Consider the following 26,775-nt stretch of genomic DNA (forward strand, 5'->3'; position numbering starts at 1 on the left):
ACCGCCTCCCACACACACACACAGTCCTTGGTGTCCAGATCTGGGCACCTTGCCATCACCACAAAGGTTCCTGGACGCTGGCTTTGTATCTCTCTCTCTCTCTCTCTCTCTCTCTCTCTCTCTCTGGTGACGTACAGGTCGCACCCGTGGTCATGTGTCTACCTCAGGTGTTCGTCCGACGGGTAAAGACAACATGAGAGGAAGATCTGCCACTGTTGGCAGTGTGGAGAGAGTGGGAGGTGAGGACATGATAGCGGTACGACATGACAATGGTGAGGTGAGGGCAGCTTGGTGGCGCTCCGAGGCCACTGTCAGAGGTGCAGGCTGAGGGCGGGCAAGTTGAGGACATAACAAGGGCAGGACATGAGTAGGCTGTGAGGAGAACAACAGCATGACGAGGCCGGGTGAACGCCGCATGGCTGAGATAAGGCTGAGATAAGGCTGAGATAAGGCTATAGTGACACACACACAAACGGGTTTGTGACGAGATCTGGACAAACTACGTGGAGACTACGAAGGAGCAGGCAGAACATAGGTTGAGGGTTGGTTATAGGCTGATAACTGGCAGAACACAGGTTGAGGGTAGGGTACATGTTGAGGTAGAGATGAAAGAAACATAGACCGATCTTGAATGGAGAAAGAAATTTGAGGCCAAGGTTGAGATAGGAGAGCATGGATACAGAGGTGAGGAGAGTGTAGGGAGAGGAGAGGCAGGGGTGAGAGCGAAGCAGGATGGCATGCGAGAGCGCCGGAGTCCTTGAGTAAGTCTTGGGCGCTGGGCACAGGATAGCAGAGGGAGGGGAGTGAAAGTGGCCCCTCCCTCCCTCCCTCCTTCACTGTGGACAGGAGAGCCTGTAGTGTGGCGTCAGCTGGCGGTGTTGCACCTGGTGACGGGGTACAGAAACACTCTCCATCTTCACGTTTTATGTGGATGTCGACCATCTTGTGTTGCACTGTGAATGATGATTACTGACACTGTCATGAATGACGGTCAATGACAGTGTCATGAATGACGGTCAATGACAGTGTCATGAATGACGGTCAATGACAGTGTCATGAATAACTATTTTCTTTAAGTTAGCTGAGACGGCCTGGGCAGCTGAGGCCCTAGGCAAAGCCATCCCATTAACGATATATATATATATATATATATATATATATATATATATATATATATATATATATATATATATATATATATATATATATATCCTAGCCTAAGCCAGGTACCCATTTTATCCACTAACCCCTTGGTTTGGATGAACAGCTGGGTTGACTGTGGACCGACTGCCGCAACCAGGGTTCGAACCTATGTGCTCGACCCTGGGGCGGCCCTTGACTGCGTCACGGTCAGGAACGCTAACTGTTACACTGTCATGGGTGACGATCACTGACCCAGTTGGGTCGTTACGAACTACAAACGAAGGAGACATGACCGGCCCTAACTACCTTCCTGCCAGCTGGACGAAAACTGCCACTGTCGCTTCCCAGCACCAGTTGTGCCCAGGTGCACCGGCCACCAGTCCCTCCTGACACGGCAGGTCAGGTGAACTGCACGGCTGGGTCACAGGTCACGCTGTTCAGCAATCCATGCTACTCTGGCATCCAATATACACGGTCATCACCACATCCTACATGTGGCTCCCACAGTCACCACATCCTACATGTGGCTCCCACAGTCACCACATCCTACATGTGGCTCCCACAGTCACCACATCCTACATGTGGCTCCCACAGTCACCACACCCTACATGTGGCTCCCACAGTCACCACATCCTACATGTGGCTCCCACAGTCACCAAACCCTATATGTGGCTCCCACAGTCAAGCTTCATGCACGTGGAGCCCACCTGACACGTCTGGCTCCTCCACTTGACTCTTCGCAGCAGAACTCGGCCAGCAGGAGCCACCATCAGACGTGGTCAATATCAGACCAGACTAGACCACACCCTCACACACACACCCTGACACTGAAGGAAAGCCAATGTTCTATTCGTGCAGAACAAAAGACATATCCAAACGTTAACGATGAACCATACTGGTCCATGAACCACATCGATCCATGAACCATACTGGTCCATGAACCACATCGATCCATGAACCATACTGGTCCATGAACCACATCGATCCATGAACCATACTGGTCCATGAACCACATCGATCCATGAACCATACTGGTCCGTGAACCACACCGATCCATGAACCATACTGGTCCGTGAACCGCACCGATGCATGAACCATAATGGTCCATGAACCACACCGGTCCATGAACCATACTGGTCCGCGAACCACACCGATCCATGAACCATACTGGTCCGTGAACCGCACCGATGCATGAACCATAATGGTCCATGAACCACACCGGTCCATGAACCATACTGGTCCGCGAACCACACCGATCCATGAACCATACTGGTCCGTGAACCGCACCGATCCATAAACCATACTGGTCCGTGAACCGCACCGATCCATGAACCATAATGGTCCATGAACCACACCAGTCCACTCACCTCATATCCAGACATCACCAGCTGCACAAGAAGACAGTTGACGCGAGTTAGAGTAAGGCAGTGTGTTCCAGGGTCCTGATGATGTTGGTGTGTACGTTAACGTGAAGGTGCAGATGTGCAGGTGATCATAGCCACTGCTGACCTTAATGTGAAGATCAAAAACCTTCTCTAACAGCACGAGAAAACATATGGTACAACTATGTATATATAACTTTAAGGGACGGGGCAACACAAGCGGACACCTCTCTCTCCCTAACAACAGATGTATAGTTTTTTTCAGTTCATTCTACAACTAGATGTATACTTGGTTGGTATATCCTTATACAGCATGTATACTTCCTTGATACATTTGTATCAATGAATGACTAACGTTTTCTTGTACCTTACGTCTGGGTGTATAACACTTCGGTGTATCATACAGGAGGGGAGGAGGGTGTGACTGTAGAGTGAAGGGTCCTTGTCTGGGGTCACCAGGGGAACATGAGGTGTGGGAGGAGGAGGAGGAGGAGGAGGAGGAGGAGAGGAGAGGAGGAGGAGGAGAAGGAGAGGAGAAGGAAAGGAGAAGGAGAAGGAGAAGGAGGAGGAGGAGGGGGAGGAGGAGGAGGAGGATAATTAACCAGAGTGAGAGTTGTACAAGAGCCTCGCCTCCCCTCCCGACGCTCACGCGGGGATGATGGATGGAACAGCCAAACCTCCAAAGGCAGTCAAGCAGGCAACCACTGCCTGCTTATTACGGGTCGCCACCCACAGCGGGAGGAGCTCATCCCCTCCGGCAGGAGAGGGACGCCCGGCGGACGCTGCGAGACATCGCTGGTGAAGACAGCATCTTACGAAGACCGGAGGAAACGAAATCGGAAACTCTGACAATGATAACAGTTGTGATGAGAAGGAAGTCTCAGCTGCTGATACTGAGGGTTGAACACAACCTTCACTAACATCTGTAACATGAGCCACACGCCATCTGTGAGCACCACCTGCACCATCATGCAGGTGGTGGCCAGCAGTGTCAGGGGATGGCAGCGTCCAGCCTCGGCTACTCACACCCAGACATATCGTCCTTGCCATGCTCTGCCCTGGGTAAATATTTACGCTGTAAATGTTGTAAAACACGGGTTGACGCTGGTTCCAGACCATGGGGTTACATTTCCAGGGCGAGGCTAGCGCAGAGATCCCCTGGAACGGTGTAGTATAGGATATGCACCACACTTCTGGCAACGCACGCAGCAGTCTTCCATGTACAGAGAAATGCAGAAATGTGCGGCTACAGAACTGATCTCTCAGTCTCGTCTGCTGGACACGGCAGTTCGCGGTGGAAAAAATGAGTAAAGTTCATCATACAAGGAATAGGATGAGAGAGAGAGAGAGAGAGAGAGAGAGAGAGAGAGAGAGAGAGAGAGAGAGAGAGAGAGAGAGAGAGAGAGAGAGAGAGAGGGCGGAGGAGAGAGATCATAAGCACTGTGCTTGCACCACACGGCTCATGTTTGGCTCTGGCCTTCGTATATGTCACCTTCGTTTCCATCAGATGATTCTGTGGCTCAACACCTTCACATCCATGCTCCACCGTGGCCTGAGAACACGGCAATGGCGGATATGTCTGATAACGTGACGAGCTGATGTAAGCTTGAGTCCAGTGAAGCTTGAGCTAATTCTGAAGTCAGTTAATCGTAAATGTTTAACCTGACGGAACAGCCTTTAAGCTGACCCCGACCTTGATGATACTGAAGCTTACGTAGTTCTACGTACAGTGTCCGCAAAATAAACCTTGTCCGCCTCCCTGTTGTCTCTCCTGTGACCTTCACTGCCGTCTGCAAACGACCGGGGATTCTCGGTATCATAGATCCATGTGTTGATCTCCTGAACGAGGCGAGGCACTCGTGAGGTCTCGCAAGAAGCAGGCGACCGAACGTACGTCCTGAGCGGCCAGCGCGCCAAAAAACCTGATGTTTACCCACATTTTCTCGCTTCCAGACGGTAAATTGGACTTTTTCCTCCTTAAAAAGGTAAGAGGCAACCATCTTGAATCACAGGTGGGAAAAATACAGATCTCAGAAGCGAAATTCCCAATATGAAGTGGCAACACGGAAGAGTAAGAAATAACATCTCCCCTCATGATAACCTGAGGCACACTGAGGCGGGCTGCAGGGGTTCACACCATGAGAACCGTTTGTCTCTGCTATGTATGAAGTACTATGATGCACTCTGAGACCGACGTTTGCTACTGTGTGGAGGACGGGGAAACGCCTGTGATAGCATTATGGTGGCCGACAAGGTTAGCAGTGTACGCTTCTGGACTGTTAGAGGCGAGGATAAGCCTGTCACACAACCCGTGACCCGACCCACAGCCAGGGTCAGCCTGCCACAGTGCCCCTGACCCGACCCACAGCCAGGGTCAGCCTGCCACAGTGCCCCTGACCCGACCCACAGCCAGGGTCAGCCTGCCACAGTGCCCCTGACCCGACCCACAGCCAGGGTCAGCCTGCCACAGTGCCCCTGACCCGACCCACAGCCAGGGTCAGCCTGCCACAGTGCCCCTGACCCGACCCACAGCCAGGGTCAGCCTGCCACAGTGCCCCTGACCCGACCCACAGCCAGGGTCAGCCTGCCACAGTGCCCCTGACCCGACCCACAGCCAGGGTCAGCCTGCCACAGTGCCCCTGACCCGACCCACAGCCAGGGTCAGCCTGCCACAGTGCCCCTGACCCGACACAGAAAGGACCTGTATCACCGAACTGACCAGGAACGAATATGTTCAATGCTCAGAAGACCTGACCACGAAGCAGCCACGACCAAGGACCACAACGACGCATCACGTGGTCGCCGCCGACCGGCCGACGACGACGACCGATATCATCATGTAGTGACCAAGTGCAGGCCGGGATGTGGGCCCCCTGGCTGTCGTGGTCCTGCACGACTACATCAACGACCTGTGTGTGTGTGTGTGTGTGTGTGTGTGTGTGTGTGTGTGTGTGTTCCACGGCCCACCAGCCACACCTCTTACCATTCTTCCTCTCTCTGTGGTTGCCCGCCCTTCCAACCACTTCCCCGCCCGTCCACCCACTTGCCCACCCGCCCGTCCCCCACGCGTCACATATGCTTTACTTCGACACCTCCCGTTTCTGGCCAGGTCAAGCCACCCCACCCACCACCGTGACCCCCACGTGATCCTTGAGGCAGTAGTGATGATGACCCTGGCAGCCACAACCTCTGGTCACCCTGACCAACAACGCTCAGTGTAACCTCAGTATTCGTCAGTGTAACCTCAGTATCGGTCAGTGTAAACCATCAGTGTCACAAAGGGAACTTCCTAGTGAACCCCTTCAGGTCACCAGCATTCTCTGACCCTGCAGGAGTGCTGACCCCCAGCCAACATCATCAGTTCCCACAAACACATCCATCCACCTGCTCACACGCGCTCATATGGCGGGCCAGGAACCAAGTGAGCCAGCTGGTGGAGGTCGCGAGGTCCGTGCAGGACGGACAGAAGGGTCATAATGCCTGCTGGGGTGATCGTGCTGGAGGTGTGAGCCATGAAGAGAAGCGGACCATATGACTGGGTTGAGGTGAAGGGCACTGAGGACTGATGGAAAGTGCGAAGGTTCGCACAATACAATATGCCGGTCTGTTGACGCACATGAGAAGCCATGATATGGTTGAGCGTTAACAGGGAAATTGTATTACGTAAGTTGCATAACTGAGGAGAGAGGTTTAGAACTGATGCAACAGTTGCATGTGTAAATAAATAGATAAATAACATAACAGGAGATGCGGTTACTGAAGCATGTTGGTGACAGCCTGACTGACCAGTTGAGGAGGAAGACTGAAGGAAGAGATTGAGTCAGTATCGGTGGTGATGGGAAATGGATGGGTGTGAGCAGTAGTGATGGGTGTGTAATGCGGCTCCAGGGATTAAAGAAGAACACTGACATTACAACATACAACATGTGCACCAGTAAACATACGCTTAAGACAAATTTTTCCATGAATGTCCACAGTGAAGATATAGAGAAGATAACGCTATAAAAAGCACGATTTGTTGGTGAGTAAGAACTGTGAGTAATGTGTACTGTGTGGACGAGGCTTCGGTGAGGATTTCGCTCAGGCAGGAGGACCATACACTGACGTACAGTGACCGAGGGACAGGCAATATGACTGCACGGAGCAAGGCTGAGGTCATGTGGAGGCGCCTAAGGACTACGTTCAGGGAGTAAAAAGTACCATAAACCCATGAATGACTTTGATATGATAACATGATGGCGACTCATGTCATTACAGTATTACTGTCGAGGTAACAAGATGGGTTCAGGAGGTGAGGAATGAGTTGGGTTCAGGAACGAAGGTTCAAGAGGTGAGGAACAAGGAAGGATTGGAAAGGCAAAACGGAAATGAAAGTAATTTGTGTGTGTGGTATGAGTGAGAGGCATGAATGAGAGGCATGAGAGCAATGAGTGAGAGGTATGAGAGGCATGAATGAGAGGTATGAGTGAGAGGTATGAATAAGAGGCATGAGAGGCATGAGTGAGAGGTATGAGTGAGAGGCATGAGTGAGAGGTATGAGTGAGAGGCATGAGTGAGAGGTATCAGTGAGAGGTATGAATGAGAGGCATGAGTGAGAGGCATGAGAGGCATGAGTGAGAGGTATGAATGAGCGGCATGCATGAGATGGTACAAAACAAGGCTCTATGAGTCGCCACCAATGGTGTACGATACCACCTCCACACAGAAAACATCGTACAACAGCGGACCAGAAAGTCTGGCAGAGACTTGTGGACAACGAATGATACAATCTACAGATCAACCCTGAGACATGGACGACAGTACACACCTGGAAGATCCTGGGTTCCTGGAAGCCCCAGCAACACTCCGGCAGGCTCCAGTCATCCGTCCATGTACACAATGAACAATGTTTAGCTTAGCTTAGTGAAGCTGCTTCATATAACCAGAGATATAACACACACACACACACACACACACACACACACACACACACACACACACACACACACCACACACCACACACACACACACCACACACCACACACACACACACCACACACCACACACACACACACACCACACACCACACACACACCCACACACACACACACCACACACCACACACACACCACACACCACACACACACCACACACACACACACACACACACCACACACACACACACCACACACCACACACACACACACCACACACCACACACACACACACCACACACACACACACCACACACCACACACACACACACCACACACCACACACACACACACCACACACACACACACACACACACACCACACACCACACACACACACACACACACACACACCACACACCACACACACACACACCACACACACACACACACCAGAAGAAAATTCGTCCATATAATCACACACGTACATAAGAAACTTACACCAAACACCTGTACACAGTCTTCTCTTCCATTTCAAACTATCCCTTCCCCTGTCCCACATCATCTTCCTCTCCCATCACCATATCATAAGAATAACGAGGGAGAGTGATGGCAGAGTCCGGGTGAGCCACGGTCGAACGGAATGGTAGGTCGTGCAGCAATCATATACTGATGATGCTGTGCTGTTTGGCTATGTGGATGGGTTACTGATGCACTCACCAGGAAGTGACTTAGAATCATGACAAATTTAAGTTCTTCTTTCTTTTGCTTTCAATGCAGTGCATCATCTCAGGAAAGCTGTAGTTTCAGGAGAGAATAAGAAATTTGCTTAGGGTTTTTATCACTTACAAGTGCTGACCAGGCAGGGAATGGTAGCGGGAGAGCGCTACGCTGAGAGTGAAGCAGGTTCACGGCAAGCTTTGGTTAGCAAGACTAGATTAAGTATGGAGCTAGCTTGACCCGATCCTGTGTGTGAATGAGTCTTGCTCTTCTTCCAGGGTGGAGACAAGCTGTGTGAAACAGTACACCAGGAATCATGGACAAAGGCTGGGTTTAGAAATAAACGGGAAATACACCTGCCACAATGTTATGGCCACGTACGACTGAAGGTACAGAAGAAAGATAGCGATTGGTGAATGAACTCCTAAAGACCAGGTGTATTTGAGTTATGAACCCAACTGCTTGTTCCGCCTCAATGGGGAGACGTCGGGAACAAACGAACAATGGCCTCATTCGCACGCTCAACCACTCTTTAGCTATCATGTGTAATGCACTGAATGCAGCGCCTACCAGCCACAGACCCACAGACTCACGCCAGGGGTTCCCTTGAGAACCACGGGTGATGGCGGTCGACAGCCATGTCTGTGGTGAGGGCGGAAGTGTGCATGGAGAGGTTGGTCTCAACTCACGGCTCAGCCGACCCCACAAAGTGAAGAAATTAAAAACTGCGCTGCACTCATGTTCAACACCACCTCATAATTCTGAAGACACGTCAGGTGATGAGAGTCTCTGAACATACTCGATGAGAGGCTCTTAATTCACCTCATGCACATGGGAAAGACGAATCGATGAAACGTGAACACAAAATCCTGTATACTTTGGGTTAGCTCAGTGTCCAGAATAAGCTTTCCAATTTGTGACGAATGAAGAGGATAGACTTTCCACCAATAGAGAGAAAGAGAGAGAAAAAAACATTCGTCAGATATTGTAAGACAGTTGATGGGGGTCTGTTAAGACGTGAGAATGACTAGTGACATTATAGGGAATGAAGGCAACTAAGAAGCGTTGGTCAGGGACGGGTGAAAGTAAAGTGAACATTACTGATGATAACTTGAATCCCTCATATGAACGGGTCAGGTTAGATTGAAGCGCATCAAAATATGGCTTTTAGGGGAATTAATGAAAGGAAAGAATGAACGAGAGAGGGAGAAAAGATAAATCGGAATAACTTAACGGTAGGAGAAGGGATAGAGAGAGACGGGTGAGTTAAATGCCAAGGTTCGTGTGGGTAGTGTTGCCAGAGCAACAGGAAATGGTTGACGTACTGGAATGAACTAAGAGGCTTTCCTGAAATTTGTTATTCATACATAATAAGACGGACAACATCACCATGAACAGCCCAGGGAATAACCATCTGAGTTTTGCCATGAGATCGTGGTAAACAAGAGGGTGGGGGGCAGAGTGACGTGTGTGTGTTACGTAACTGAGTTGTCTTAAGGACAGCTGGAATAACGATCTTTGTAACACCAGTTTCCAGGACACTGACGAGTCTTACTGACTTGAATTTAGCCTAGAATATGATTATCAAAGAAACCACCAGAATCTAATGAAATAAATTAATCATTACACACGAATGTTATCACAAGGTTCTGTTATACTTAAAAGAAATGAAAAAATAAACTAGAAATACAATTGACAAATGTAATATGTGGTCATAGTGCCTTCCCCTGGCAAGGCACCATATTCCTTCATGAGTTGAACCAATAGAACCTTGTACGCCTGGCAGCTCCGGCGAAGGGAGGCAAGGCGCGAGGTTCAACACCAGAAAACCTTCGCCTCAGTGTCTAGTCGGGACGGTTAGTGAGTGGGTGTGGACCCTTGCGTCCTCCCGAGGTCAATTTCCATTGTGTTCCAACAGTGACCATCTATTTCCCGTATATACCCCATCAGTATAAGAATCTAGTTCAAAAGTGTATAAGGATATAGTTCGGAACTAGACGAGTCGCTTGGAATATCTGGATTAAAGTGACGAATTAACGGGACGTGCAATGAGTTCATCATGATCATCACTTCCACTCACCGTAAGTTGCAACATCTTCCCCGCCCTTCAGGGACTGGGCTTGTCTTCGTGAGTGTCTCTGTGAGTGAAGTGCTTCCCCCGGAGTACCGAGTGCTTCCTGGAGTGTCACAGGTGGAGCACCTGACACTCATGGCCCACCCAGGCTTGCCCCCTGCATCCCCTAGCCTTGCATCTTCCCGTCCTGTTTATGCCTGGTGCCGCTACACTCCCTTTCCTCTCTCCGCACAATCGTTGATTGTGCAATTCCTTGCAAGTTGTATATATTCACGTATGTCTTCGCAGTATATTGTTCTTCTACGATGTATACTGAGATATTTAAATTCTATTATTCATAAGTACTTCTGATTATGTTGAATCATTCTCTTAAGAGACGCAATCCATTAGCGAATTATTGTGATTTCTGGAGGCGTCTGGTACCTGAAGACTTGGACTGGCGCGTTCCACAGTTTGTCATGAAACTTTTTTTTTAATATACATTATGGATATACTTATGTATATATCAACCCGTATTGGCACGGTTCTCAGTAGAACACTTACAGTGGTGTATGGTAACAAGATGGAGGTGTTGTGATCTGTTGTGATCAAGATAAAAACTTTAAAAGTTTGCGGAGCTTTGATGTGGACAGGACTCAAACGGTACATACTTAAGCTCACGATGCATTGTGTCATGTGTACACTTCACCAGCACGCTGCTGAAGTGTACATTTAGCGCACACACACACACACACACACACACACACACACACACACACACACAGGCCTCCCTGAGTGGTGGGTAGTGTTACTGACCATGATTCATCCTGCATGGGCACGGCAGTCGGCCCACAGCCAATCCTAGGTGTTTATCCTTCCCTCAAGGCTGGTCGACAGTTAGAAACCTGGCTTAGCTAGAGTCTGTGTGTGTGTGTGTGTGTGTGTGTGTGTGTGTGTGTAGTAAAAACAGACGGGGCAACATGAGAGTAAAACTCTCCCCGTAACATACACACAGTAATCACACAAACCTACACTAATATGGTTGACTATATAATACGGAAGTTTTCAGATACTGTAAATTCACTTAGAGTTTACACTTTACTTATATGTATAGCAGGATAGTTCGATACAGGCTGCCCAGGCCAGTGGCATTATTAACATACCATCACAGTAAAAAAAAATAAACAGAAAATGCTTACTTTAATTCATGAAAATTCCTGGATTTTTATCAACTGTGCGAAATTCTACTAGTGGTGAGTTCTTACACGAGAGGTAATAATATAAACAGGCTCTTCCAGTTTCACATTTTAAACATTTAATAAATAAAGATAACTAGATATTGAGATCAAGTGAGATACCAGATTCTGGTTGTATTATATCATCGACTCTACTGATATCATTGTTTCCCGTGTGTATATGACCTAACTGAAGATCTGAAGATAATATGTAATCAAGACGGGAGAGGCAACAAGATGGTCGGACCCTTGACCAACATGGTAGTAACCTGCAGGGGAGCAGCTCGCCTCCAGCTTCGTCAGGCCTGAACCCTCATTACCGACGCCACCATCATCAGTGTAGCCCAGGGACGCCCCCCGTCTGTGTGGATACTCAGGTGACCCCAACAACCATGACGGGGTAAGGTTGACCCCAGCCTCTGATAGTGGCCACCATGACGGGGTAAGGTACCAGATAGTCGTGCAGAACTTCCAACCACTGAGGAGGCCTCTGTCTGGCCTGGTAGCAGGTTATGTGCTGTGTAAGCATCAGTCATCACAGGACTGGTATATATCAAGTCCACTGAAGGTGTGCCGGGCAACTAAAGCTTCTTGGGTTGACATACGTCTTCCTCCTGCAGGAGGAGGAGGGGTGGCGGCTCTGGCCTTCCCAAGAATAAATTGCATTGATGCAACTTCCTTAGGCAGTCTGGAGTCCACCCCGGGGCTGGAGTGGATGGAAACGGCTTCTTCTGGAGGTCATGAGGCCAAGTGAAGACTAAAGTGTGGTGGTACAGCGTCTTCTGGAGGTCTTAAGGCTAAGCAAAAGACTCAAGGGCGAAGACTGAATCTGTACACATCATGAAGGCCAACTCAAGACTCGGGAGGATGACCGCCACAGCCTCTTTACATAAGTCTGGACACCTCCCCAAGACCTCCTAGTGGATGCATACACCGGCCTTGTGCACATGGCGACCTCGGGTAAACCGTCGGGGTCAGGTAGGTAGTAATGCAGGACATCATGGGGTCTGGCCACACGAGGTCAACTCTGCCAGGTCACACCATTGATCATCCAGTCTGCTGGTGCTGGGTCATCCTGGGTCACTACCAGTACTAGCCAGTCTACTCAAGCCTTCCGTGTTACATGGTTAACTACATAATGACTGGAGACCAACTAAATACCCCGGTTTTTAACGAGTTGTGGATGTGCAGTTGTGACAACTGATGACTTGACTCTTGACCTGGTCAGTCAGCTGGCGAGTGTGGCCAGGTGTGCAGCCAGTCAGCAGTGTTGTGGGCCGGTCAGACCAGCAGGTGTGGGCGACTGTGGGAAGTCGTGCATGGGGAGCACACATGCACACGACGGCGTCCTACAGCATATTATGTATACTGATACAGGAGCAGCCTCGACGCCAGCCTCCAGCATTATACATGACAGCTACAGACGAATGTGGCCTTTGTTGTCTTTTCCTAGCGCTACCTCGCGCACATGCGGGGGGAGGGGGTTGTCATTTCATGTGTGGCGAGGTGGCGACGGGAATGAATAAAGGCAGCAAGTATGAATTATGTACATGTGTATATATATATATGTATATGTCTGTATATATATATATATATATATATATATATATATATATATATATATATATATATATATATATATATATGTATACAGTGAAATGTATAGGTATGTATATGTGCGTGTGAGACAACGACAAAGTATAATAAAATAAAAATTATATATATATATATATATTCCTTACTGTTGTCTAACAAACCCCCTCTGCCCAGCGTTGCTTGTATAACCGATCTGGAGACGTAGCCATCTGAATCATCTTGTATTATAACAACAGTTTATTATCTTATGAATACATAAATGGCCATCTTCCCTGAGGAAGTTATATTTCAGAGAAGCACATTAAGAATATGACTCTATATCTCGAGTGAAAAGTAAGGTTCGTTTCATTCATCCTTCCATTATTTCATTCTTTTTCCTGAAACTATAATACTTTAGCAGCACTGACCGACAACCCTCACCACTTCAGTCGATGTTGTAACAACATCCTGAGAATCATGCAGACACGGAGGCTCTACATCACTAAAGACGACTCTAATGACACCACCGTGTATATATATATATATATATATATATATATATATATATATATATATATATATATATATATATATATACACTTGAAATATGTCTTAGACTGAAATATATGTACAAAATAATAATCATACTTCCCACGTATTCCCTGCGTGACGTAGAGGGCAACTAAAAGGGGAGGGAGCGGGGTGCTGGAAATCCTCCCCTCCCGTTTTGATTTTCCACAAGAAGGAACAGAGAAGGGGGCTAAGTGAAGATTTTGTTCTCTAAGGCTCAGTCCTCTGTTCTCGACGCTACCTCGCTAACGCGGGAAATGGCAAATATATATTTTTTTTCTTACTATTCGCCATTTCCCGCATTAGTGAGGTAGCGTTAAGAACAGAGGACTGGAACTTTGAGGGAGCGGGGGGCTGGAAATCCTCCCCTCTCGTTTTTTTTAATTTTCCAAAAGAAGGGACAGAGAAGGGGGCAAATATATATGGAAACAAATTATATATATGACTAACGTTGCATAGAAAGATACATATGTACACTCACAGTGTACAGTGGTACAATACAGCATCCTTGTGTTGCGAGAGACACTGAAAGTGAATCTGGCATGACTGTGCACCAGCAAAACAACAACAACAACAAAATTCGTGAAGCAGTGAACCAGCTTCTACCGTTGCCAGGCGCACGTCGGTGTAATTCCGTCCAACAGATTTTGACAATAATTCGTACGCAAAAAAATATTAGAATGTTTTCAGAATTATTCACCTCTCGCTTTATTGTCATACAGGAGGCGAGGAAGAACACTTCTTATGGTACAACGTACGCCTGGACGGGTGTACGATAAGCATGGAAGCTTTTCTCTAGAGGTATACGATAATCACGGAAACTTTGCTGTATAGGAGTACGATAATCATGGAAGCTTTTCCTTACAAGTGTACGATAATCACGGAAATTTTGCTGTACAGGTGTACGATAATCACGGAAGTTTTCTTGTACAGGTGTACGACAATCACGGAAGTTTTCCTGCACAGGTGTACGATGATCACGGAAATTTTGCTGTACAGGTGTACGATAATCACGAAAGTTTTCCTGTACAGGTGTACGATGAACACGGAAGTTTTCCTATACAAGTGTACGATAATCACGGAATAATTCCTGAACAACTGTACGATAATCACGGAAATTTTCCTGTACAGGTGTACGATAATCACGGACACTCCTGTAGAGGTGTACGATAATCACGGAAAATTTCCTGTACAAGTGTACAATAATCACGGAAATTTTCCTGTACAGGTGTACGATAATCACGGAAGCTTTCCTATACAGGTGTACGATAATCACGGAAATTTTCCTGTACAGGTGTACGATAATCACGGATCTTTTCCTGTATTTAGCGGATGGTAAGGGAAGGCAGCAGGAGAGGTGGATCACAGTGTAGTGGAGTGGGTACCTCCGTGAGTGAGGTGGATGCCGTCAGTGTGGAGTACGTCGGCGGCTGGTGTGAGCGGGGCGGGTGGCAGGTGGAAGCGTTTCCGGCGCTCTGGTCGGTTATTACACTTCAAATGGAACGCTCTTGAGGAGCGCGACTCTTTCCCAATATCATTCGTTTTCTCTCTCTCTCTCACTCTATCTCTTTCTCTCTCTCGGTAGAGACTGTTGCTTCTCGTACGGACGTGTGACACGTCTCTCACACCCAGTGAAGCTGGCAACCTTCAGTATATTTTCCATACGTCCGCGACGGGTGTTCGAGGCGAGTGTGCGGGAGATGAGGCCGAAGCCCGAGTCGATGTCGGCGACTGGGACACGGATTGGTAGGGAGCGGAAACCCCGGCCGCTGCGGTGAGCAAGACGTTGGTGTCGGAGGCAACTTGCCAGTAATGGTAGCGCTGTGGCGTAACTCTGAGCCCGAGCTGGCGTGACACTCCCCATGTGAGGGCAACAGCCACTCTCTCTCTCTCTCTCTCTCTCTCTCTCTCTCTCTCTCTCTCTCTCTCTCTCTCTCTCTCAAAATGTGTCCTTGTGTGTTGGTCAGTGACTGAAAGCAGTTCTCAGTATGAGTATATTGTAACGTATGTATGTGTGTGTGTATAGTAACGTGTGTGTGTGTGTGTGTGTGTGTGTGTGTGTGTATAGTAACGTGTGTGTGTGTGTGTGTGTGTGTGTGTGTGTGTGTGTGTGTGTGTGTGTGTCATTAACTTCAAATTCATGTGGCTTCTGTTCCATGTTATGTGGCTTCTGTTCCATGTTATGTGGCTTCTGTTCCATGTTATGTGGCTTCTGTTCCATGTTATGTGGCTTCTGTTCCATGTTATGTGGCTTCTGTTCCATGTTATGTGACTTCTGTTCCATGTTATGTGGCTTCTGTTCCATGTTATGTGGCTTCTGTTCCATGTTATGTGGCTTCTGTTCCATGTTATGTGATCTGTTCCATGTTATGTGGCTTCTGTTCCATGTTATGTGATCTGTTCCATGTTATGTGGCTTCTGTTCCATGTTATGTGATCTGTTCCATGTTATGTGATCTGTTCCATGTTATGTGATCTGTTCCATGTTATGTGACAAACATATCAAGACAAGATGAAGCAGCCTGGGTTCAGAATCAGTTATACTCGCCCTCTGCTCAGACAGACGGGTAGGCCCGGCCAGTGTGCCTGGGAGATGTGCTAATACAGGAAGCGAGGCCAGGGAATCGAAATGTGCCACAACGTTTATAAGGAAAACGGACTGTTGGGGCGGGGTGGGGGGGGGGGTGTAGAGAGAGAGAGAGAGAGAGAGAGAGAGAGAGAGAGAGAGAGAGAGAGAGAGAGAGAGAGAGAGAGACAGACAAGTAGAGAAACAGAACGCTGCTTGTTTGTGATCCCAGCGTAGCAGAGCCCCACCACAGTCTGTTGCCCTGCTTAGCTCGACCTTCACGAGTCCTTCTGCTCCTTCGTCAGCAGTAGCACGTCTGTGGGAGGTGGGTCCTGAGAGGCCTGGACAGACTGTTGTCCCGGGGTCATGGCTGCGGGCGGGCGTGAGGTGCACGTCCTGGTCCACATTTGGCAGTGTGCACGCTGATGCACACATGTATGGACGTGTGTGAGTCGGTGCACACATGTATGGACATGTGTGAGTTGGTGCACACATGTATGGACGTGTGTGAGTTGGTGCACACATGTATGAACGTGTGTGAGTTGGAGTATGGTGGGCCGGGCGACGTGTGAGTCAGTTCAGAGGCAAGTATGAGTATATGAGTGGACGGACAAGACCATATCAGAGGCTCAGAGAGACAAGCTGGTCAAGTATGCGGGAGCAGAACACACGGAAGGAGTGTGAGGGAGGCGCTGCAGGAAGGCCAGTGGAGTGTGAGGTACGTCATCGTGAGGGAAAGTGATCCTCGGAGACATGAGGCTGAGGCGCGGTCCTGCCGGTGAGGTAGGTGGAGGAGAGCGGGTGAGTGAGGCTGGGATCACTCACTACATCACCGCTGAAATCACCCAAGTGAGGCAGCACACGGGGAGGTTCTAACTTCAGTACACGGGGAGGTTCTAACTTCAGTACACGGGGAGGTTTTAACTTCAGTACACGGGGAGGTTCTAACTTCAGTACACGGGGAGGTTCTAACTTCAGTACACGGGGAGGTTTGAACTCCAGTACACGGGGAGGTTTGAACTCCAGTACACGGGGAGGTTCTAACTTCAGTACACGGGGAGGTTTGAACTCCAGTACACGGGGAGGTTCTAACTCCAGTACACGGGGAGGTTTGAAGTCCAGTACACGGGGAGGTTCTAACTCCAGTACACGGGGAGGTTTTAACTCATAATCTGACGGATTATGAGACAGAGTGGAAAAAATGAGGTCCACACCTCACACTTCCCTATGAGCGGCACGCTTGGCTGTTCATCTAGAACCATTTCCTACTACCTGTGCCGGGCGTCACATCACAGGGAGTGGGTCTGGTCAGTGGATGGTTCGTGACTCCCAGGGTTCGTGGTCCGTCCTGATTCCTGCTTGAATATATTACATTCGGGAAAGATACTAAGATCTTAGGTTACCTTATTATTACATTAACATGATACTAATTACATTATCTTATCAGAGAGACAGTACATATTTACTGATTACATTAAAACTATGATAATTATTAAGTGATATATTATCAATGATAGTACTTACTAAGATTATAAAAATGATAATAATAATTGATGGATTATGTTAATGATATTACTGGTTAATAGATTAAATGATAATAACAATAGATATTTTTTGATGTAATTGTCTAATAGATTATATTAACAATGATAATAATTACCGATAGATAATATCAACAATGACATGACTTACTGATAGATTTGTTCAGTGATGACACTCATTAAAGTATACTAAAATAATAATACGCATTGCCAGATTATATTGAAGAAATGGTCATTCAAAGGTGATAATTTAGCATCCGTTTTCTATATATGCAACGAGTACCAGTAATAATAAAACTGCAGTGAGGTATTTGGTTTAACAAGATAAATCGTCTAAACTTAAAATTGTGAACAGCGAATTATATAAACGACATAATGTGCACTTAACGAAAGAATAGTCTATTACGAATCAGTTCTACTGAAACGAAAACGGCCAGTCCACTCGACATTACAAATAAAGAAAACGGAGAATACCGAGTGTGTCAGTGTTGCCAGATCAACGCAATTTGAACATGATTACATTTTTCATTACGGATTCTGGGTATTGGAATTATTGAACAGGATACAGTTAATAATTATCAGGAAACAAATGTCTGATAATTATAACATAAAAACTAGGGTTACCAATGACGATGGGAAGTATATATATATATATATATATATATATATATATATATATATATATATATATATATATATATATATATATATGGGGATAGGGGACAAAGAATACTTCCCACGTATTCCCTGCGTGTCGTAAAAGGCGACTAAAAGGGGAGGGAGCGGGGGGCTGGAAATCCTCCCCTCTCGTTTTTTTTTTTAATTTTCCAAAAGAAGGAACAGAGAATTGGGCCAGGTGAGGGTATTCCCTCAAAGGCCCAGTCCTCTGTTCTTAACGCTACCTCGCTAATGCGGGAAATGGCGAACAGTTTGAAAGAAAGAAAAGAAAATATATATATATATATATATATATATATATATGGCAAGTTGTAATTCCTGGCTGGGAATTTGCTAGAAATACCCAAATGTCGCATTCTGTCAGGTGCATTTTTAAACGCCATCCGCTGTCTTAATTAAAACTAAACGAAATGATAACAGACAATTGTACATTTATCGAAGACTTAACATATTCATTCATTATATCATTTGAGCAGAAAGTGAAAGGTCTGTGTTGTTTTCAGAATAATAACGACTCGTAATATATATATATATATATATATATATATATATATATATATATATATATATATATATATATATATATATATATATATATATATATATATATTCCTATGAGTCCACGGGGAAAATGAAACACGAAAAGTTCCCAAGTGCACTTTCGTGTAATAATCATATCATCAGGGGAGACACAAGAGAGAATTATAACAGTCAGTTGATATACATTGAAGAGACGAAGCTAGGACGCCATTTGGTAAACATATATGGGTTTGTGTGCCACTAGAAATAGAAAATGTGGATTTGTGTGTGTGTGTGTGTGTGTGTGTGTGTGTGTCTGGAGGAGAGGGAAGGGGGGGGGGGAGGCGGTTGGAGAATGAAGCCAAGGACTGACCTAGAACACTTTCTACACACACACACACACACACACACACACACACACACACACACACACACACACACACACACTTTAAGAGTTGCGTTATGTTGTCATTGTGGTCAGCAGATCACCACAGAATGACTGATATTAACATTAACTTGGCTTAATCTCGAGCAACGTCGGGGGGGGGGGGGGGGGGATAAATAAGTGATAACAACATTAAGATTTTTATTTTCAGTTAGTACACAGGTTAGGTGAGTGATGAGAAACCTTGTGTGTTAGGTTACAGTGAAGGGCATGTGGCCTGTATGACTGTGGCAGTACGATTTCCGAGGTATATCAGTCCCTCAGACTTGTGAATGTACAGATGATGGGGTACACAGTCAGCATGGCTCACGTTAACATTGTAGACTTCACAAGATATCTGACTTTCACCTCTCACCATCTGAGCAGCATCATTGGTCGTGCTACCGTTGGAATGTCTGAGCAGCATAATTGGTCAGGCTGACTTTGGGACATCTAATCAGCATAATTGGCCATGCTGCTTGTGGGACCCCTACATGTCCAACATCCTGGACCCTCGGACGAAGCACCAAGAAGAACAGTAGTTCTGGTGAAGAACAGCAGCACCGTCTCAAAACCTGTTCAATTTCGTTCTTTCCTTCTGTTTTCCCGTATCGTAAATCTGTGCATAAAAGTGACGGAAAAAGTAATGAATAAAAGTCATTTCTATCCTTACAGACGTCACCTCGAATTATTAAATGTTTTCTGTTACTTATGTAGACAGAAACAGGATAGCAGAGCGCGGGTTATTATAACTGTCCGCCATACAACAATGATTCAAACAAAATAAAATAAAAAGTTATAAGCGAGATGTTGAATAAATATATTTTTTTTACTTAATATAATGACCACTCGCAGAGGTGCATCACCTCTACCCGTTTTCTGTCGTTCCAGTTGATAGTCATTTGTTTTACGAACTTTCAACATGGTGGCACAAGAACACCACGACGGCCAATGAAATACGTGACTTCACAGCTGGAATTCTGCTTCGTAATTTGAAATCGATTTCCTTCAAGTGATGGAACTGACGTGTGTAAGTTTGGGACTTCATCATCATCATACTGAACTTTGTGCAGTAAAGTAAGGGGTCCCCGTGTCAACACCAGTGGTGGTAAAGTAAGGGGTCCCCGTGTCACCACCACTGGTGGTAAAGTAAGGGGTCCCCGTGTCACCACCAGTGGTGGTAAAGTAAGGGGTCCCCGTGTCACCACCACTGGTGGTAAAGTAAGGGGTCCCCGTGTCACCACTACAGTGTACAGCATCGTATCTCAGTGTCAGATGTTTTCTTTCATTTTCTGTTATGGAGGAAAGCGACAGTGTTATGATCACACGTTCTGCTGCAACGCTTCCCGTGAAAGTTTTCCGTCAGTCGTCCTCATGTTCCACCTGCTGGTTCCAGCGGATGTGTCTTGTGTGGACAACTTGCCCCCCTGTGGCGACCGCTGGCGTCGTCCTGTACCCTGTGTGTCCCCTCCTCCGTCGTTGTCGTAGTTCGGAGGGGGGAGGGAGGCCCTGTCATCCCCCCACACCAGGTATAATGGCCTCACTTCCTCCTGGCGCTGCACCGCCACACACGACCATCCTTCACGAGACCTTCCGTTCTTCCCGCGCCAACTGCCGAGTGTGGGACGTGTTGACTCTGAGAACCCATGGCGTTCCGTCGCTAATGTGGCTCTCAACACAGAGGGCCGCACCTGTCCGCCGCTAACACTCTCGTAACTCCTCACACAACACTGGTAACTCCTCACACAACACTGGTAACTCTTCACACAACACTGGTAACTCCTCACACAACACTGGTAACTCCTCACACAACACTGGTAACTCCACTCTGTCCCGTCTTAACCCACTCCCCTCCTGAGGCGTTCTTCCCCAGTGCATCTTACTTGCCTCAGGTCACGTCTCCTCAGGCATGTACTCAGCCCCAGCCTGGAGGTGCGTCTCCAAGTCCCTTGTACCTCAGGCCACTCACCCGACCCCCAACTCCTCCTCCTCCCACTTGGATCACCTGCCGCACAAGTCAGCCAGCCTTCGTTCGTTACCTTGGCAATTCAACCTTAAATCCTCACACCCGTCACCCATTTTTTTTCTTCCTGTAACCCTATACAGAGCAAGACTTCCCAGACTACTTTCTCATGACCCCCTAACATGTGCTATGCCCAGGAGGGTATCATGTGATACATTCAACACAACGGTCGCTCTTCAGCACACGGGAAATCATCTGCATGACCCGGCCACTCTCAGGTTAAGTTCTGGCCGGCAGAGTTCGTCCCGCCTCCCTCTCCTGAGGACGCGCCGCGAGCGAGTACCTGTGCAACACTCACCTCTCCGCAAGGCTGAGCACACACGGGGCTGGTTCACACCTGCCTCCACCTGGTCGGTGTGAGGGAGATGTCGTCGTCTCACCCAAGCCCGTCAGTCGTCTGTCTTCCTAGTTATCTTAATAGCTGACAGGTACCACCATGGAGGCCGTGCAGCACCACCGCCTGCCAGGTGAGGGAGGGACTTACCTCCACGCCTCCGTCAGCAGTGGCGATGCTCCCTCGCAACCCATAGTTTGACACGCGTCACCTTCACATACGACGAGATAGAGAGTTGTAAACAACTTAAATGTGGCTTAAAATGCGACAGACTTTGACTCACTTTACGAGGCAGTGACGCATGGCAACATCCTACGTAAACACAAATGGTTCCGAACCCAGGTACCCTAAGCTGGAGTTCAGAGTACAACAAACACCAACACATGTTGTGGCTGAAGAACATATGTTCCCACATGTGATATCAAAGGCAGTTATCTAAAAAAAAATTATGGATGCAGCGGATACGACGACCTTCACTTCAAGAAGACAGACGGCAATTTAAGAAGCAGTGAGCCCAGGCGGGAGACTTCGCCGTCATTTCGACAGACGACAAAGCAGCGAGTCAGGAAGGGACAGAAACCCATGGTGTAATGTGCGTACGTTGACGTCCCCCCCGGTGTTTACAACACACGATGACAGTGTGACATCCGGGAACACGCGACGAAGCTTCGAGATGCGATTGAAGCAACAACTTACGAGGCTACGTGAAGCCTTTACTGAACTATCTTGACCTAACCTGACCCGGGCCAGTGTTAAGCTGCACCCGGTACAGAGGACCGGAGCTGGGGTTGACCCCGCCTGACCTGGAGTGGTATGGTTGACCATCATGACTCAGGTCACTGTTGTCTCTGGTGCGTCCACCGTATAACATTGGTGTGTTTCTCACGGGTGTACGAACAACTGAGTGCCACAATGATGACCCGTCTCATACACAGGATTCAAACTTAGAAAGAACCGACCCCGGATGGTCCAGTGCACGATTCATGGTCAGTAACGCTACCCACTACACCGCATGGAAGGTATGGGGAGAAGGATTACACTTAAGGCCCTATTCCAACCATCTCTTGCACATGGCTGGAGTCACCCGCTCCTGACTGTATACGTCTGACGCACCTCTGTAGCCAGATGTCTCTCTCTTCTGATTCGCCAGTGACTCAGTATGTGGCGTCCTCCGCATCACTACTTCCTAAATAACTTCTTCGTGTCGACGTTGTCACATCGACTGAGGAACTTGAGAGCTACAATCATGTCTCCCGTTATGCTTCTGTCTTCTCTCGTGCGTCAGGTCAATGGTTCGTATCCTCTTCCTGCAGTTTACTTTGCGTCCTTCAGGCAGGATCTTTCTTAACCAACGTCGGACCGTCTCTAGCGAACAGCTACGTCTCCTGGAGAGGAGGGAGTGACCAGGCTGTTGCTGTGGACCTGAGTGTGGTCTATGACGACAAGAATTACTTTTCATCTTACCCATGAACGTAACGTCTCTATGATGCTGGCAGACCAGCAGACACGTTACGATCACCACTGTGAACACTACCACCACCACCACCGCCTACCACCACCACCACCACCATCACTTACCACCACCTACCACCACCGCCACTAGCAGCAGCAGCAGCAGCAGGGGATGACCTCGGTCCCACTGCCCGGGGAAGGTATATAACGGATCTGTCATCATTATAACTACACCCCCTCCCTCCCCCCTCACCCCCTCCTTCTATAATTACCCTAAGACGCCACCCCCTCCCCCCCACCCCAAAACAGGTTCCCCCCCTCCCCTCCCCCCTGGTCCAGCGAGGCACATATGGCCCCTACACATGACTGACTCACTTTCCTCTGGGAAAGTCTTCGTTGGATTTTGTGGTTCATTGTTTGGGAGAGTAATTATTCCGCGTGGTGTGTACCGTGTCAGAACGTGTATGGTTGGGGTTTGGTGTGCTGGATCAAGGCTTTGTTGACTGATTCATGACAGCTGGTTTCTTACAGATCCAAATCGTTCTCTTTTTTTTTTTTTCGGACGTCTGGTTCACTCGTGTTTGAATCGTTACGTCAGAGGTCGGCCCTGTGCTGTATGTTGGCCCTGGGTCAACACCACGACCGCTGAGGTGGCCACACCCTCATCAGTCAGGTAAGAGGTCGGGCAAGGATAGGCCAAGTTCCAGGCCAAGCCACAGTCTAGGCTAGGCCAGGTTCCAGGCTTGGCCAGAGTCTCGTCTAGGCCAGGTTCCAGGTTTGGGGAGAGGATGTCTCCACACTACCCTGGGGGAACTTGATAACACCATACTGGAGGTTCCCTCGGGGGAGGCCTGCTGGGGGCCCGTGTGTGTCAGCGTGGGCCCCGGAGGTAACCCGTGCCTGGCCGGTCCACAATCGTCTGTCTCCAGGAGTGAGCCAGCAACAAGTCATGTCTACACTTCAATTCTTTCATCATTTAGTAGTAGTATCGTCAGACTACCTCACTATGTACTAAATACCTAGATTATCTTGGTCAACAGTTAACCAAATAACGTCATTCATGTTCCAGCTCCTTCACATGTTCAGCCAGAGTTACAACGACGAGACATTAAAATTCCTTTTGGTCGTCATAACTCGTAGTGGTGGAAGTCGGGTGTACCAGGCTGTGTGTACACGAGCTACCAACACACGCTTCATCAAGCGGACGACCAACATTTCACTGTAAACAAAACGTTCATTGTCGTAACGTAATGTTCATCAAAGTTAATGACACGGAACGTAATGTTCTTGGTGAACGAGACGTGAGAGATGCTTTAAATACACGTCAGAAAATCACTACGTAACCCCCCCCCCCCCATACCACCGTGAGCCAACAGACATGACCACAAGATGGATGATCACGTTAACATTCACCAGTTGCACAACTTCCAACAGGACGTGTGAGCGGGGATCACGTTCTCCGGTTTCTGTTCGAGTGGGAGCCAACAGAAAATGGTTAATGTATGTTTTCCTGGCGCTACAGCCAACTCAAGAGAACTGATAACTAGCTTCATTTCTTTTTTGTAACAAATACAAAACAATTTTCTAAAAAAAAAAAAAAAAAGACGAAAAAATCACAAAAAAGAGTATTTTCCCTGTGTGAGGTGGGGGTGGGGGGGGACGCAACATCCACTGCACGTGGAGGAGTGTGCAAGGCTACACCAGCCAGGGCCAGGAGGTGAGGTGGGGCGCCACGCCACGCAGCGTTGTCAGGTCGTGACGATGTGCCGTTATGTGGTGAGGGTGAAGGACTCTCCACGGCGGCCGGGTATAGCGTGTGGGAGGTGGGTGCCTCCTGCTGCCCTGGGCGCCCACTGTGTGGGTTGTGGGCAGACAACTTTACCACCCCCCCCCGTCTCTCTCGATCTTGTGTACATGTTCCACGTCTTTACTCAAGTGTTCAGTTTCGTTGCGAAGAATTTCTAACTGCAAAGAGGTTCATCCTTACCCTGCTACTGGCCGTACCGTAGCCCTGAAACCCGCCCGCACGGGGCTTGAATCCTCGAGGGGGTACTCGGTCCGCAGTTGTACCCAACTGTTCATCCTCCCATTAGGGGTGGTCAGTAATGTGGGTAGGTCTGTTCTCAGGTGTGGTACTCTACCCCCAACTCGGACTGGTGTCCATCTGTCACCAGAACTGCGACAGTAGAGTGACGTCTGCCGAGAGAGAGAGAGAGAGAGAGAGAGAGAGAGAGAGAGAGAGAGAGAGAGAGAGAGAGAGAGAGAGAGAGACCAAACCCTCATCAACTCTTCTTGCAAGAAACTTAGGATCAGAAAACGAGAGTGGTGATGATGGGGGGGGGGGGATAGTGTGGGGTGGGGGGGAGACCGGCGCGTTTTCACCATCAGGAAAGAGAGGGTCGGGTGTGGGTGTGTGGGGGGGTGAGGTGTGGGAGGAGGTCACATAGCATCACAACACAAGGTGCTGGCACGTCACAGTACAGCTGGAAACTCTCACATATCCGTCTTCATTGTATTTCCTCTATCAACAAGCGTAGCTAGTCTGGCGGCGCTTCTCTGTGGGTATACAGTGGTGTCTCAGTGTACCTTGATACAGCAGTGACGTGGGTCAGGGATGTAGTGTATGTGGTGCTGGAATCATCCTCACCACCAGACGAACGTGTACGACATGTTTACGTTGGTCTATGTATAATGACAGCCTTGTTGACCACTGACAGTTGACAGGCTGGAAGCTCCCCACACAGCCAACCAACCAACAAGGAACGATCATTACGTCATGTAATTGCCTATTAGCACAGTGCAGGAGGTGGTGTTGTGTGAGGGCCCCACATACTGGTGTTGGGCGGCGGTAACAGAGTCTCACACTTGTGATTTCTTTCCGGCGTCAGGAGGGCAAACGTACAGTGGGGTGCAGCTGACACAGTGGGGTACAGCTGACACAGTGGGGTACAGCTGACACAGTGGGGTGCAGCTGACACAGTGGGGTACAGGTGACACAGTGGGGTACAGCTGACATAACACACACTGGCAAAGATCCATCTGCTGTGGTGATATTCACAAGAAAGTTAATGATTACATTTTATTCATAACAGAATCAAACTGGATTAGGGAACTCGTCAGCGACACCCAAGACACCACACACCAAGGAACTAATGCCTCACATAATTACTGTGTGGCCGCTGGCAACCCGAGGATGAGCCGTTGCAACATCGGTTTCTTTCCTTACACCGCCAGGCTTTGGAACTCTCTACTCCTTTAGTGGGTCTTTACTAAACAACTACAATCAATCCGTTTTAAAATAGATTCTCCACTTCCATCAAATGTTCTGTAATATTTCACGTCTTTGTATCGTATTTCTTCATCTCTTTAAACTTCGTATTCCAGATCATTCTCCGCCTTGATGTGTGATCTTGTAACTGACTTGAGCCTTTATATGATTTATATATATATATATATATATATATATATATATATATATATATATATATATATATACACATAACATGTACCAGACATATGGAATAGATAGTAAAGATTTACTTATAGGTGAGGAGGATTCGAACCCAGCCACACCGCTTGGCAGGGCAGCACGCCACCCAGTGGACCACGGAGCGACATTGGTCCATCAGACCCATGGTCACATGGCTGG

The 26,775-nt window shown here is 48.0% G+C and overlaps 1 protein-coding gene across 7 annotated transcripts in view; it reads left to right on the forward strand.

The window, feature by feature from the left end:
• pot (zona pellucida domain protein papillote) overlaps positions 1 to 26,775 on the forward strand; it is a 166,377-nt gene that overhangs the window by 101,668 nt on the left and 37,934 nt on the right. For 5 of the 7 annotated variants that reach the window (XM_071693514.1, XM_071693516.1, XM_071693515.1 and 2 more), the window contains exon 1: positions 9,993 to 10,238. The exons of the other annotated variants lie outside the window; for them this stretch is intronic. The gene's annotated coding sequence lies outside the window, so the exon portion shown is untranslated. Of the gene's footprint in view, positions 1 to 9,992; positions 10,239 to 26,775 lie in introns of those variants that run through there. 7 annotated transcript variants of the gene reach the window in all.

Source organism: Panulirus ornatus, chromosome 55 (genome assembly GCF_036320965.1).
Source record: "Panulirus ornatus isolate Po-2019 chromosome 55, ASM3632096v1, whole genome shotgun sequence".
NCBI lineage: Eukaryota > Metazoa > Arthropoda > Malacostraca > Decapoda > Palinuridae > Panulirus > Panulirus ornatus.